The sequence below is a fragment of the Ranitomeya imitator genome, chromosome 4, assembly GCF_032444005.1.
Source record: "Ranitomeya imitator isolate aRanImi1 chromosome 4, aRanImi1.pri, whole genome shotgun sequence".
In the NCBI taxonomy this organism is placed as follows: Eukaryota; Metazoa; Chordata; class Amphibia; order Anura; family Dendrobatidae; genus Ranitomeya; species Ranitomeya imitator.
In genome coordinates this window covers 599502883-599519090 of record NC_091285.1, presented here as the reverse complement: position 1 = coordinate 599519090, position 16208 = coordinate 599502883, and positions in this window count along the sequence as shown.

Sequence of the window (16208 nt, the reverse complement as noted above, 5' to 3'; positions counted from 1 at the left end):
CTGGCGTTGCTGAACCCCACTGACACATTGACTGGTGTTTTTCTCTGTGCAGATTGCATGTCCGGGCAAAAACTAGCGGTGTTAGAGCCCAGGGTCAGCAGGAGGAGGAGGAGAGGAGCAAAGTGTAGGCCGAAGCCTGCACTGGTGGCAGCTTTTGGTCGGTTGTGCCAGCGTGGCTTGTGCTGGACACGATGCCGGCTACACAGCGGGGGAACAGCAGGCGGTGCTGAACCCCACTAACACATTGGCTGGTGTTTTTCTCTGTGCAGCTAGCATGTCCGGGCAGAAACTGGCGTTGTTTGAGCCCAGGGTCAGCAGGAGGAGGAGAGGAGCAAAGTGTAGGCCGAAGCCTGCACTGGTGGCAGCTTTTGGTCGGTTGTGCCAGCGTGGCTTGTGCTGGACACGTTGCCGACTACACAGCAGGGGAACAGCTGGCGGTGCTGAACCCCACTAACACATTGGCTGGTGTTTTTCTCTGTGCAGCTAGCATTTCCGGGCAAAAACTAGCGGTGTTTGAGCCCAGGGTCAGCAGGAGGAGTAGAGAAGCAGAGTGTAGGCCGAAGCCTAGTTGAACCAATTTCAAAGGTTACCTTTAACCCCCCCCTCAGGTGTTGCAAGGTACAAGAGCCACACCTTGTGCAGCATTAATGCTGCACAAGTAAAAGGTTGCTCTATTTGTTTTGCTCCTTGCACACGCTGACTAAAACACGTACACTATTTAGCCCATTATACTGTCAAACAGTTGTGGAGGCGTGACTTGTCTTTTTAACGAGACGCAGCACAGGTGTAAAAATTTGCACCTAGGTACTGGGCGCAGATTCCTGAGCGTTGTTATTTGCTGTACAGGAGTCTGCGCTATTGTGATCCCTTGGCCATGCGCTGTGAGCGCTTCCTGTCTTCTGACCTCATTTCATGTCGGCCGTTGCGGTTAGCGATGGACATGAATCCCAGACCCACAGTGTGTTTTCAAAAAATCACACTGCGTGGCTGGGATTCGTGGCCTTGTGCAGTAAATAGGTTGGCCGCTTACACATGTCCTTACACCTGCTCCAGACTGGGCGGCCTCAGCTGATCCCTTATCGCCTACCACGGCCAGGAGGCCGCACAGTCTGAAGAAGGCGGAAGGAGATGAGTTAAGACAGGCGAACATATGCACTGCTCGTGCCCATAAACCACACCCTCGCTGACAAAATAAATATGACAACGAGGGGCGTTGTTTCTAGCAGGGCGGATGCACAGGCGCAGCCAGCTAACCATGATGACAAAAGACGGGAAACGCTACCAAGGGGGGTGCTGCGTATCATTACAAAGGAAAGTCACACCTCAGGGACAGTGGAATGGTCTCAATGAGACACATTTTGTACGTGTTGAGTTCCACGTGGGCAAGGAGAAAAAGTCAGCCACCTTGTACAAATGCAGCAGTACTGCTGTACTAGGTGGCTGTTATACATAGAAACACCTGGGGGGGTGGGGCCAGGTTCCCTTTTAATTTCAGTTCCTGTGCCTGCATGGCGTTTGCAGGTCACGTTGCCGGCTACACAGCAGGGGAACAGCTGGCGTTGCTGAACCCCACTAACACATTGGCTGGTGTTTTTCTCTGTGCAGCTAGCACTTCCGGGCAAAAACTAGCGGTGTTTGAGCCCAGGGTCAGCAGGAGGAGGAGAGGAGCAGAGTGTAGGCCGAAGCCTGCACTGGTGGCAGCTTTTGTTCTGTTGTGCCAGCGTGGCTTGTGCTGGACACGTTGCCGACTACACAGCAGGGGAACAGCTGGCGGTGCTGAACCCCACTGACACATCACCTAGTGTTTTTTTCTGTGTAGACAACACTTCCAGGTGGCAACTGACAGTGTTGAAACCCAGGGAATCAAAGAGGAGCAGAGTGTAGGCCGAAGCCTGCAGTGGAGCAAGTTGAAAGGGAACCTTTAACCCCCCCCCCCCAGGCATTTGTTGCTGAAAGAGCCATCTTGTACAGCAGTAATACTGCACATGGAAAATGGTGGCTCCGAAAATTATGCTCCTTGCAAACGCTGAAGTACACACTCATATAATGTGTCCCCTCACACCGTCAAACCATCCCGGAAGTGGGACTTTCCTTTGTAATGTGACACAGCACAGCCGTCATTCCAACCCCCTTGGTGCCGGGCACCACCTCCTCAACGTTGTTTGGTTCTGTCACGGAGCCCGCACTGTAATGTTATCCCTTGGCCATGCACAGTTAGCGGTGCCCGTCTTCTGACATCATGTAGGTGTCAGGCTGGCAGTGCCTGTGCGTCCAAGCTGCCCGAGATCCAACCTTGCAGTGTCATCTAATGTAGTCCCACTGCGGGCCAGGGATCCATGGGCATGCGCAGTGCATATCATCGCCTCTCACTCACCTCCTTCCTGCTTCTTCAGACTGTGCGGCGTCACGGCCGTGGCATGCTATTAGGGATCAGCTGACGCCGCCTAGTCTGAAGAAGCGTGAAGAAGGGGAGTGAGAGGCTAGTATATGCACTGCGCATGGCCATGGATACCAGGCCCACTGTGGGATCACATTAGACGACACTGCGAGGTGTGATTTCGGGCAGCGTGGACGCACAGGCGCAGCCAGGACGACAACAAATGATGTCAGAGGACGGGCAGCGCAAACTGTGCATGGCCAAGGGATAACATAACAGCGCAGGGTCCATGACGGAATCAAACAACGCTAAGGAGGCAGCGCACGGTGCCAAGGGGGTAGCAATGACGGCTGTGCTGTGTCACATTACAAAGGAAAGTCCCACCTCCGGGACGGTTGGACGGTGTGAGGGGACACATTACATGAGTGTGTAGTTCAGCGTTTGCAAGGAGCATAATTTCAAGAGCGACCTTTCCCTTGTGCAGTATTAGTGCTGCACATGGTGGCTCTTTCAGTAACAAACGCCTAGGGGGGGGGGGGGACAGGTCCCCTTACATTTTAGTTGTGCCAGCGTGGCGGTCGCATGACACGTTGCCGGATACACAGCTGGGGATCAGCTGACGTTACTGAACCCCAATAACAGAGGAGCGACTGTTGACTGTGCACACAGCACTTCCAGGCACCAACTGGCGGTGTTAGAGCCCAGGGACAGCAGGAGGAGCAGATTGGAGGTATTGCCGCACACACAGCTGGGGATCAGCTGACGTTACTGAACCCCAATAACAGAGGAGCGACTGTTGACTGTGCACACAGCACTTCCAGGCACCAACTGGCGGTGTTAGAGCCCAGGGACAGCAGGAGGAGCAGAGGAACAGAGTGTAGGCCGAAGCCTGATTGGAGCAAGTTGAAAGGAAACCTTTAACCCCCCCCCCCAAGACGTTTGTAGCTGAAAGAGCCATGTTGTGCAGCACTAAGGATGCAAAAGGAAAAGGTTGCTCTTTTAATTATGCTCCTTGCAAACACCGAAGTAAACACTAAAAATGTGTCCCTTTATACCGTTAAACCGTTCCGGAGGTGCGAATTTCCTTCGTAATGGGACACAGCACAGCTGTCATTCCTATCCCCTTGATGCCGTGCGCTGCCTCCTCAGCGTTGTTTTAAGCTGCCACGGAGCCTGCGCTGTTCTGTTAGCCCTTGGCCATGCCCAATTAGCGCTGCCTGTCTTCTGACATAATTTGGTGTCAGGCTGTCAGTGCCTGTGCGTCCACGCTGCTCCAGATCCCACCTCGCAGTCTCATCTAACGTAATCCCACTGCGGGCCTTGGAACCATGGGCATGCACAGTGCATAACCTCGACTCTCACTCCCCTCCTTCCCTCTTCTTCAGACTGTGCGGTGTCACGGCCGTGGCATGCTAGGGATCAGCTGACGGCGCACAGTCTAAAGAAGGCGGAGGGAAATGAGCGAGAGCCCGAGGGGAAGATATGCACTGCGCATGCCCATGGATCCCAGGCCCGCAGTGTGACTCAATCAGAAGACACTGCGAGGCGGGATCTCGGGCAGCGCGGCCGCACAGGCGCAGCCAGCCTGACACCAAATTATGTCAGAAGACAGGCAGCGCAAATAGGGCATGCCCAAGGGATAACAGAACAGCGCAGGCTCCGTGACAGCTTAAAACAACGCTGAGGAGGCAGCGCATGGCACCAAGGGGGTAGGAATGACGGCTGTGCTGCGTCACATTACGAAGGAAAGTCCCAGCTCCGGGACGGTATAACGGTATCAGTGAACACATTTTATAAGTGTTAAGTTCTGCGTGTGCAAAGAGCTAAAAAAAAAGAGCTACCTTTTCCTTGTGCAGCATTACTGCTGCACAAGATGGCTCTTTCAGTAACAAACGACGGGGGGGGGGGGGGGGACAGGTTCCCTTACATTTAGGTTGTTGTGCCAGCGTGGCGGTCGCAGGACACATTGCCGGCTACACAGCTGGGGATCAGCTGACGTTACTGAAACCCAATAACACTGGGTCGTATGTTTTTACTGTGCAGCCTGCACTTCTGAGCCGCAACTGGCGGTGTTGGAGCCCAGGAATAGCAGTTCAGGTGGTAGAAAGATGAACACAGCAGGAGACCTGGATGACACCCAATTACTTAATCAGGCAGAGGAGTGGCAAATTCCTGCGAGATCCAGGCCTGGTTCATTTTCAGGAAAGTAAGCCGGTCAACGTTATCGGAGGATAGTCGCATGCGACGGTCTGTTAGTACACCACCTGCGGCACTAAAGACACGTTCCGATAAGACACTAGCCGCAGGGCAAGCCAGCACCTCCAATGCATACTGGCTTAGCTCTGGCCATGTATCCAGCTTAGAGACCCAAAACTTGAACGGGGAAGAGCCGTCTGGGAGTACAGTAAGAGGGCAAGCCATGTAGTCTGTCACCATCTGACGGAACCGTTGCCTCCTGCTGACTGGAGCCGCCGGTGATGGTGTAGACATTTGGGGCGGGCACACAAAAGTGTGCCAGAGTTGTGCCATACTGGGCTTGCCTTGGGCAGAGGCACTGCTTCTGCTCCCTCTTTGGGCAGAGCCTCCCCCACTGCCTCGACGCACTGAGCTGCTTTGTAAAGCACTAGCAGCACTCCTCTCAGTTGGACAGGAGAAGATGATGGAATTCACCAGTGTGTCGTGGTACTCCCGCAATTTACGCTCCCGGGTCAACGCAGGGATGAGGTTTTGGACGTTGTCCCGGTAGCGAGGATCGAGGAGGGTGAACACCCAATAATCAGGCATGTTGAGAATGTGGTCGATGCGGCGGTCGTTTCTCAGGCACTGCAGCATGAAATCCACCATGTGCTGCAGAGTGCCAACCGGCCCAGAAACGCTGTCCCCTGCTTGAGACATGATCTCTGCCCGCTCGTCATCACCCCACCCTCGCTGTACACACTGACCACTGGACAATTGTGTCGCTCCCTCCTCTGGACGGAGCTCTTCCTCCTCCATTGACTCCTCCTCATCCTCCTCACAAATTGGCCCCTGCGTACCCCTTTGTGAGGAACCACGTGGCGCTGACTCTCCAGAAGCTGATGGAAAAGGTGACTCCTCATCCTCCACCTCTTCCACCACATCATCCCTTAACCCTTGCAAAGTTTGCTGAAGCAGGCAGATAAGGGGGACAGTCATGCTGACTAGTGCATCATCTGCACTTGCCATCCGCGTGGAATAATCAAAAGGACGCAAAACCTGGCAGACGTCCTTCATAGTGGCCCACTCTGTGGTTGTGAAGTCTGATCGGCGCTGACTGCGACTTCTTTGCGCCTGATGCAGCTGGTACTCCATAACTGCTTGCTGCTGCTCACACAACCGCTCCAACATATGTAACGTGGAATTCCACCGGGTAGGTAGGTCACATATGATGCGGTGTTCCGGAAGGCGGAATCGGCGCTGCAGAGCAGCAATGCGGGATCTGGCCAAGCTGGAACGCCGCAAGTGAGCACACTCTAGGCGGACCTTGTGCAGCAGGGCATCAAGATCCGGATAGTCCCTCAGAAAACTCTGCACAACCAAATTGAGCACATGTGCCAGACATGGGATGTGAGTGAGGTTGCCAAGGGCCAAAGCTGCCACCAGATTTCGGCCATTGTCACACACTACCATGCCTGGCTGGAGATTCGCTGGCAGTAACCACACATCGCTCTCCTGCTTTATGGCATTCCAGAGCTCCTGCGCTGTGTGGCTTCGATGCCCCAATGAAACTAGTTTCAAGACGGCCTGCTGACGTTTGGCCACGGCTGTGCTCATGTCGGTCATAGGTAAACGTTCACGGGTCCATGTGGGGGTGGACTGTGACGGATCCTGCAGAGAGGAATCAGAGGAACTGGTGTAAGAGGAGGAGTCGATGCGTACAGACTGGATTCCTGCAATCCTTGGAGTGGGCAGGACACGTCCTGCGCCACTCGCACGATCTGTACCTGGCTCAACAACATTAACCCAATGGGCAGTGAGGGAAACATATCGCCCCTGTCCATGCTGACTGGTCCACGCATCGGTGGTGAGGTGGACCTTGCTACTGACGGCGTTCAGTAGCGCATGTTTTATGTTTGCCTCAACATGCCTGTGCAGGGCAGGGACAGCCTGCCTGCTGAAGTAAAAGCGGCTGGGCACCTTGTACTGTGGGACTGCCAATGCCATCAAGTCACGGAAGCTGTCAGTCTCCACCAGCCTGAACGAGAGCATTTCCAGGGACAACAGTTTGGCAATGCCTGCATTCAGAGCCTGTGCTCGGGGGTGGTTGGCCGAGAATGCCCGCCTTTTCTCCCATGCCTGTACTACCGATGGCTGTAGAGTAGACTGGGAGTGTGAGGATGACTGGGAAGGTGGTGCTGTGGGTGGAATTACACAAGGTCTCTGGGAGGAAGCCAAACCAGCTGTGCGTGAGCTGGAGGAAGAGGCAACACGAGCTGAAGAGGTGGTAGCTGCCGCTGTTGGTTGGCCTACATCTTCAGTGTGTTTCTGTAACTCCACCGCGTGCCTGGTCCGCACATGTTTCCACATATTTGTGGTATTGAGGTTGCTGACATTTTTCCCTCTTTTTACTTTATGATGACACAGCTTGCATTTGACAAAACAAATGTCATCTGCAACTGTGTCAAAAAAGGACCAGGCACTGCAAGTCTTGGGAGCGCCCTTTTTGGCTTTGGAAAGAGACAGGCTCCTAACGGGTGCCAAAGTGGAGGCTACAGGCTCCGCAGTCTTCCCCCTCCCTCTCCCTCTTTGGCCCGTAAGAGGAAGCTCTTCCTCTGAGCTGCTCCCACCACCTTCCTGTTCCTCACGCCACGATGGGTCAAGGACCTCATCATCTCCACTACCCTCTGCCACCAACTGCTCCTCCTGGGTAGTCTCAGCAGCACAGTACGCACGAGAAAGCGGCACCTGAGTTTCATCATCAGATGCGTACTGCGCTGTGGTCACCGGAGGCACTGGCCCACCTGCCTCTTCAGAGTCAGAGAGATAAAGCTTTTGGGCATCACTGCACACTGCCTCTTCTTCCATTTCTCCAATGCTGCTTGGCTGGCCCCCTGTTTCCAAGCCAAGAGATTCAGAGAACAGAAGTAGAGACGGCTCCTGTCCTGGGCTCTCTGACTGCCTGGCCAATTTGGCAGGTGGTGAAGAGACAGATGGCTGCTCTCCAGTGCTCTGTGCCTGAGAGGATGTGGCACTAACTGAAGTCGATGCCGAGGCGTTAGCTGCCATCCACCCGACAACGGCTTCAATTTGGTCTTCACGCAGCAGCGGTGCACGGCGCTCTCCGACAAAGCTGCGCATGAAGGACTGTTCCCTGCTGAAACTGAGTGACGACGAGTCACCGGCGCCCGCAGCAGGCACAGAATCACCACGTCCTCTCCCTGCTCCTCTCCCTGCTCCGCGCCCACGCCCACGTGCCTTACTCCCTGCCCTCTTCATCTTGGTTGACAGATAAAGATAAGCAGAAAAGTACTAAGGCCTTAGTGTGCTTATTCCTGTAATGCTCCTCCTAACAGGTGTAAGAAACACTAATGTTGTAAATTGTGGACTAAACTTTATTATTTTTCAAATGTGGCCTACACAAGTGTAAGTTGTGTTTGGTGAACTTAACCTTTTTTTTGGTGCAGATCGGGCTACAGAGCTAGTTTAAATCACACGGAGACCGTGCAGACAGCCGTAAACGGCGCTGCAAGGCCAAGAAACCCTCCTCTAGGTTATCCTATATAGTGTTTTTCCACTATTTAGCTGGATACAAGTGGAAAGACACTAATAGGAATTTTTTTTTTCAAATTTTAAACTGGCTGCACTATTTGAAAAAAAGGAAATTTTTTTTCAAGGTATGAGGCAGTAACGCACCCTGAGCTGAATCCAACCGGCTATGGCTGCACACAGACTACAGGGCGAGCTGGGCTCACACGGAGACCGTGCAGACAGCCGTAAACGGCGCTGCAAGGCCAAAAAACCCTCCTCTAGGTTATCCTATATAGTGTTTTTCCACTATTTAGCTGGATACGAGTGGAAAGACACTAATAGGAATTTTTTTTTTCAAATTTTAAACAGGCTGCACTATTTGAAAAAAAGGAAAATTTTTCTCAAGGTATGAGCCAGTAACGAACCCTGAGCTGAATCCAACCGGCTATGGCTGCACACAGACTACAGGGCGAGCTGGGCTCACACGGAGACCGTGCAGACAGCCGTAAACGGCGCTGCAAGGCCAAAAAACCCTCCTCTAGGTTATCCTATATAGTGTTTTTCCACTATTTAGCTGGATACGAGTGGAAAGACACTAATAGGAATTTTTTTTTTCAAATTTTAAACAGGCTGCACTATTTGAAAAAAAGGAAAATTTTTCTCAAGGTATGAGCCAGTAACGAACCCTGAGCTGAATCCAACCGGCTATGGCTGCACACAGACTACAGGGCGAGCTGGGCTCACACGGAGACCGTGCAGACAGCCGTAAACGGCGCTGCAAGGCCAAAAAACCCTCCTCTAGGTTATCCTATATAGTGTTTTTCCACTATTTAGCTGGATACGAGTGGAAAGACACTAATAGGAATTTTTTTTTTCAAATTTTAAACAGGCTGCACTATTTGAAAAAAAGGAAAATTTTTCTCAAGGTATGAGCCAGTAACGAACCCTGAGCTGAATCCAACCGGCTATGGCTGCACACAGACTACAGGGCGAGCTGGGCTCACACGGAGACCGTGCAGACAGCCGTAAACGGCGCTGCAAGGCCCAAAAACCCCCCTCTAGGTTATCCTATGTAGTGTTTTTCCACAATAGAGCTGGAGACTGGTGGAAAAACACTAATAGGAAATTTGAGAAAAAATGTGCAGCAGGCTGCACTAAGAGCAAAAAAGAACAACTGTGTGAGGCAGTGTGAACCCCCCCTGAGCTGAATACAACCGGGTATATGGCTGCACACAGACTACAGAGTGAGCTGCACACACACACACACACAGAGACCTTGCAGAACGCTGTTAAAACAGCGCTGCAAGGCAAGAGCAAGGTGAACAGTGAAGAACACACAGCGTTTTGCTAAATTAGCCTTTGGAAAGGAAAATAAAGCAATTAGCTAGCTCAACTGGCCCTCAGTTAGAACACAGCGTCCTGTCCCTAACTGAAATCACAGCAGAGTGAGCGCAAAATGGCGGCAGCGCTTTTTTATAGTGCAGAGTGACATCATTTCAGCAGCCAATCCAAGCCTTGCCAGTACTTACATGCCCACCATGCTAAACAGGATGTGCCCACACTTTCATTCATTCCTCATTGGCTGCTGCGTTCAATTTGAATTCTGGGAACTTCCGATTCCGGTATCCGATACGCGGGAAGTATCGGAATTCGGTATCGGAATTCCGATACCGCAAATATCGGCCGATACCCGATACTTGCGGTATCGGAATGCTCAACACTACTGGTTACTAAAAAGGCTGTCCCCAAAAAAGACGTGGGGTCCCCCCTATTTTTAACGACCAGCAAAGGCTAAGCAGATAGCTGCGGGCTGATATTAATAGGCTGGGAAAGTCCAGAGATATTGGCTCCTTCCTAGTCTAATAATAGTCAACCAGCTGTAAGCCGCCTCAGAAATGGTGCATCCATTAGTTATGCCAATTCTGGTGCTTAGCCTTGGCTCTTTCTGATTTCCCTGGTGAATGACAATCGAGGTAATAGTTTTAGGCTTGCCACTTCCCCCTATTACTAAGCCCATTGTCAAAAGAATAAACAAACACAGAAAAGACCTTTGTTTGTAAAAATCACTACCCAATAATTTCTCTTTTTAACCCATTGTGGAGACATGAAAGTCAGTAGATGCTCTCATCCGCTGGCTCAGCTGTCTTTAGAAAGACCACATGGACCAGGGCTCATCCCACTGAACGCCCACATTCTTTTGTCATAGGCAGAATTCTTCTCAGACAACACAGGGTGAGGGTGAAACAAGTGTGGCAATGATTTATTGAACTACCAACAGACAAGAAGATATAGAACAGTCCCAGAAAATACAAAAGATTTTGCAAAAGACAGTATCTCACCCTTCTTCAGGCTGCTGGGATTAGAGTAGCTGCATCTTTGGGACATCTAGGGTCTAATACCCCAACCTGTAGCACCCTGCAACTGGCGGTCACCCATAAAGAGGAGGCAGCGGCAAGCTTAGCAAGTTGACTGAGTGAAGTGAGGAATGTGGCCAAGTGACCTATATGTCCCAACCTGGATTCTCCAAACGTCTCTGAGGGTTCAGTGATGGTCAATGGAGCAGATATGTATTCCTCCAGCTGGGGCCTGGAGAATCTTTTTTGGAACAGAGGCAGATCACCCTTTTTTAGTTCACAACTGTCCTTCAGGCCATCATCGACAGGTCAGGGGGAAGGTGGGAAGAAGTCATCTCTCATTGTTCGAGTATTCAATCAATTTGCATAGTTTATCCTTCAATGTTAGCACGTCAACAAACTGCATGGCCTAGCACAATGGGTAATCAATCTATTAGCAAACATCAATTGTTCAGTTACAAAGTTCTCCAAGGATAGGAACACAATAATACATTCAAGAGTTAATGCTCACGCTCATATGAACAATGGCTTATGTATCTTGACTCACAAAAGAAAAACACTTCTGGCATAATTAGAAACAAATGCTATCCTCACATTCATTTACCACCAAAAGAAAAAATCCACAACGGCCAGGCGTAATACATATGTAGGTCCCACTATGGCCCTACTATCTATTAATAAGGACACCTTCTCCGGAAACAGCGCGCAACCCCAACACAGGTACCGCTCTTTTAATTACAAGAAGTCCTGCCGCTTTATTGAATTTATATCCAGGAGGTTCATTCCTCACTAAGTTTTATTATATTCTTGTTGTTGAAATCATCTCATATTGGCCCACAAAAGCAGGGTATGGTTTATACATAGACATATTTATTTTTACTCCAGCATCTCCTAGTTACCGCATAGTATTTGGATAGTTGGTGTGTATACTAATCACTAGTGTTGAGCATTCCGATACTGCAAATATCGGGTATCGGCCGATATTCGCTGTATTGGAATTCCGATACCGAGTTCCGATATTTTTGTGATATCGGAAATCTGAATCAAGTTCCTATAAGTTCCCAGTCATCTTCGGCGTGTGCGGTGCGTATGGTTCCCAGGGTCTGGAGGAGAGGAGACTCTCCTTCAGGCCCTGGGATCCATATACATGTAAAAAATAAAGAATAAAAATAAAAAATATGGATATACCCACCCCTCCGACGAACCCTGTCACCGCTGCAAGCGTGTGCATCCGTTCCTAAGAATGCAGAGAGTGAAGGACCTTTGATGATGTCGCGGTCAAGTGACCGCTCACCTGACCGCTCACGTGACCGCGACGTCATCGAAGGTACTTCACTCTTTGCATTCTTAGCAACGTAGGCAGACGCTTGCAGCGGTGACAGCCAGGGTTCGTCGGAGGGGTGAGTATATCCATATTTTTTATTTTTATTCTTTATTTTTTTACATGAATATGGATCACAGGGCCTGAAGGAGAGTTTCCTCTCCTTCAGACCCTGGGAACCATCCAGGATACCTTCCGATATTTGTTTCCCATTGACTTGCATTGGTATCGAGTATTGGTATCGGCGATATCCGATATTTTTTGGATATCGACCGATACAATCCGATACCGATACTTTTGAATATCGGAAGGTATCGCTCAACACTACTAATCACCCCTTCTCCCTTTCACTTTAGCTTGAGTCAGCATACACCCATTTGATCCACCTTCAGTATACAGCGCTAGGCAGCCCTCTCTATATCTAACAGGTAATTCATTCATTTTTTTTGTTTGTGTCTTACAAGTGCATATTGACTTGGAGCGCAGGTATTATATTATATTTCTCTTTGTAGCCTTATTACTTCCCTATGTGGTTTGGGATTATACTTGCAGCTGACTCTATGCACTTACATTAACGCCGCTACAAAAATATACACTAGTTCTATAGTCAACTATACATATATTAACGCATAATACTATTTTGCACAACATCAGATTATCGCAGTGCAATACCCCTAGTCGACCACCCTTAGGACTCCTTCACGCGTCTGTGTTTACAGTACATGTGGTGTCCGTTTTCACATGTACTGCAAACACTTACACAAGCACACAAATTAAAATCTATGATCCTGCACACGTCAGTGTTTTCACATGGACCGTGTATCCGTGTGCAAGACATGTAGCCATATCCTTTTTTCCATGCAGCACAAATTAAATGCGTGCCACACATGTGCACATGGATGACATCTGTGTGCTGTCTGTGTAACACATACAGGAATAGAATGCAAAATGAAAATCAAAGGTTTTATTGTGTTAAAGGTGTTGAAAAGTAGAGATAGATCATTAGTGGTGATGAGCGAATATACTCGTTGCTCGGGTTTTCCCAAGCACGTTCGGGTGGTCTCCGAATATTTGTTAGTGCTCGGAGATTTAGTTTTCGTTGCCGCAGCTGCATGATTTACGGCTGCTAGCCAGGCTCAATACATGTGGGGGATGCCTGTTTGTTAGGGAATTCCCACATGTGTTCAGTCAGTCCAGCAGCCCTAAATCATGCAGCTGAGGCGATGAAAACTAAATCTCCGAGCACTAACAAATACTCAGAGCTCACCCGAGCGCGCTCAAACCCGAGCAGCGAGTATACTCACTCATCATTAAATTAGCTATTATTACTATTATTTATTTACAGTATATAGCACCATTGATTCCATGGTGCTGTACATGAGAAGGGGTTACATCAAAATACAAATATCACTTACAGCAGACAATCTAACAAAGGTAGAATGGTACAGAGGGGAGAGGACCCTGCCCTTGTGGGCTTACATTCTACGTGAAACATAGCTAGCTAGCTATGTGTCCGTGAAATATCTATCTATCTAATCAGTGCTTTACTTGTGTAGCTTATCGTATTTAGCTAATTAGCTAATATTCAATAAATAATTGCAAAAAATGGCATAGGGTTCCTCCTATTTTTATTAACTAGGTAAGTGAAGACAGAGAGTGGTAGGCTGGTCTTATTATGCTGGGGAAGTGCCTATATCTATGAAGCTTCCCTGCCTATTAATATCAGCTCACAGCTCTCTGTTTACCCTTTACTGGTTACTAAAAAGGCTGTCCCCAAAAAAGACGTGGGGTCCCCCCTATTTTTAACGACCAGCAAAGGCTAAGCAGATAGCTGCGGGCTGATATTAATAGGCTGGGAAAGTCCAGAGATATTGGCTCCTTCCTAGTCTAATAATAGTCAACCAGCTGTAAGCCGCCTCAGAAATGGTGCATCCATTAGTTATGCCAATTCTGGTGCTTAGCCTTGGCTCTTTCTGATTTCCCTGGTGAATGACAATCGAGGTAATAGTTTTAGGCTTGCCACTTCCCCCTATTACTAAGCCCATTGTCAAAAGAATAAACAAACACAGAAAAGACCTTTGTTTGTAAAAATCACTACCCAATAATTTCTCTTTTTAACCCATTGTGGAGACATGAAAGTCAGTAGATGCTCTCATCCGCTGGCTCAGCTGTCTTTAGAAAGACCACATGGACCAGGGCTCATCCCACTGAACGCCCACATTCTTTTGTCATAGGCAGAATTCTTCTCAGACAACACAGGGTGAGGGTGAAACAAGTGTGGCAATGATTTATTGAACTACCAACAGACAAGAAGATATAGAACAGTCCCAGAAAATACAAAAGATTTTGCAAAAGACAGTATCTCACCCTTCTTCAGGCTGCTGGGATTAGAGTAGCTGCATCTTTGGGACATCTAGGGTCTAATACCCCAACCTGTAGCACCCTGCAACTGGCGGTCACCCATAAAGAGGAGGCAGCGGCAAGCTTAGCAAGTTGACTGAGTGAAGTGAGGAATGTGGCCAAGTGACCTATATGTCCCAACCTGGATTCTCCAAACGTCTCTGAGGGTTCAGTGATGGTCAATGGAGCAGATATGTATTCCTCCAGCTGGGGCCTGGAGAATCTTTTTTGGAACAGAGGCAGATCACCCTTTTTTAGTTCACAACTGTCCTTCAGGCCATCATCGACAGGTCAGGGGGAAGGTGGGAAGAAGTCATCTCTCATTGTTCGAGTATTCAATCAATTTGCATAGTTTATCCTTCAATGTTAGCACGTCAACAAACTGCATGGCCTAGCACAATGGGTAATCAATCTATTAGCAAACATCAATTGTTCAGTTACAAAGTTCTCCAAGGATAGGAACACAATAATACATTCAAGAGTTAATGCTCACGCTCATATGAACAATGGCTTATGTATCTTGACTCACAAAAGAAAAACACTTCTGGCATAATTAGAAACAAATGCTATCCTCACATTCATTTACCACCAAAAGAAAAAATCCACAACGGCCAGGCGTAATACATATGTAGGTCCCACTATGGCCCTGTCTCTTCAACCAGTATATGGAGACCCATTCAGAGAGCAAAGCTCCATGAACTGGACAGCAGCCAATGCCGTTCCTCATTTTGTGCAGTTCGAGAACCAAGCTGCCGCGACAAGTGGGTATGTATGCGTTATACATACTCCCTGCCAGAGTCCATCCTTACATACTCTCGGCCTTGCCCATTGGACGACCACTTCACTATTTGGGAGCTGGATGGGTTTCAGTCGGGAGTATGTAGTATATAACACATACATACCCAGTGGTTCCTGCTCAGAAGCCGGTGAATCCTCGCAGCACACAGTGCATGCGCTGGGAAGGATTCATAAGTCTTCAGTCACACAGTGATTGCAGACTTATCGATTTGGACCAGACAACCCCTTTAAACACTTACAAATCCAATATATTAGTTACATCACAGAGAGGGTGTTAGCTTCTTCTCCTTGACACATGTATAAATAAATAAGAAAGAAATAACCATAGACTGCAGTTACATCTATAATGTATATAAACATGATTATGGTCCAATGGTGTAGTGTAATTCTACAGAAATCAGCTTCAGATTGCCTGCGTGACCGAGTCACATACACACACACAAGTAGGAGGAACAAGATCTATGCTATAGAGCGATTGTACTGTCTCCACGTTACTATCGGGCACTAAAATCACTCTGCAGCCTCTGCCTTGTAATGAAAAGTTACAATTATAGTCATGTTCCACTTTGAAAGAAGCTTTTACCTGTCAAAAGATGCCATAAATACCTAAATAATGCTATCTATATGGAAATGTTGATTTCCAAAGTATTCAGCTCAGTAATAATCACATCCACTTAAATGATCTTGTATTATCAAGTTAATAGAAGCTGATGCCAAAGCAGGAAACTGCGATCCGTAAAGACGAAGATTTATAAAATGTACTATGCAAGTTTATTTTCTTTACCACGTTGGGGGATAATTTTATTTCCAATGTGTCAGTAAAAACGGAGAGAAGCAGCAAGTTATCATTTCCCTCGCTTCTTGGAGATGCTTACAGAAATACATAAACAGTGTTCTACGGTGCATATTTATTACAGATGTGAAAAATGATTAACTCTCCTGCAGAACATCATAAAAAATATGAATCAAAGACCAAGTAAATCCTCTCTTATCAGGACCAGAATAAACAGCACTCAGGACATACAGTGGGGCAAAAAAGTATTTAGTCAGTCAGCAATAGTGTAAGTTCCACCACTTAAAAAGATGAGAGGCGTCTGTAATTTACATCATAGGTAGACCTCAACTATGGGAGACAAACTGAGAAAAAAAAATCCAGAAAATCACATTGTCTGTTTTTTTAACAATTTATTTGCATATTATGGTGGAAAATAAGTATTTGGTCAGAAACAAAATTTCATCTCAATACTTTGTA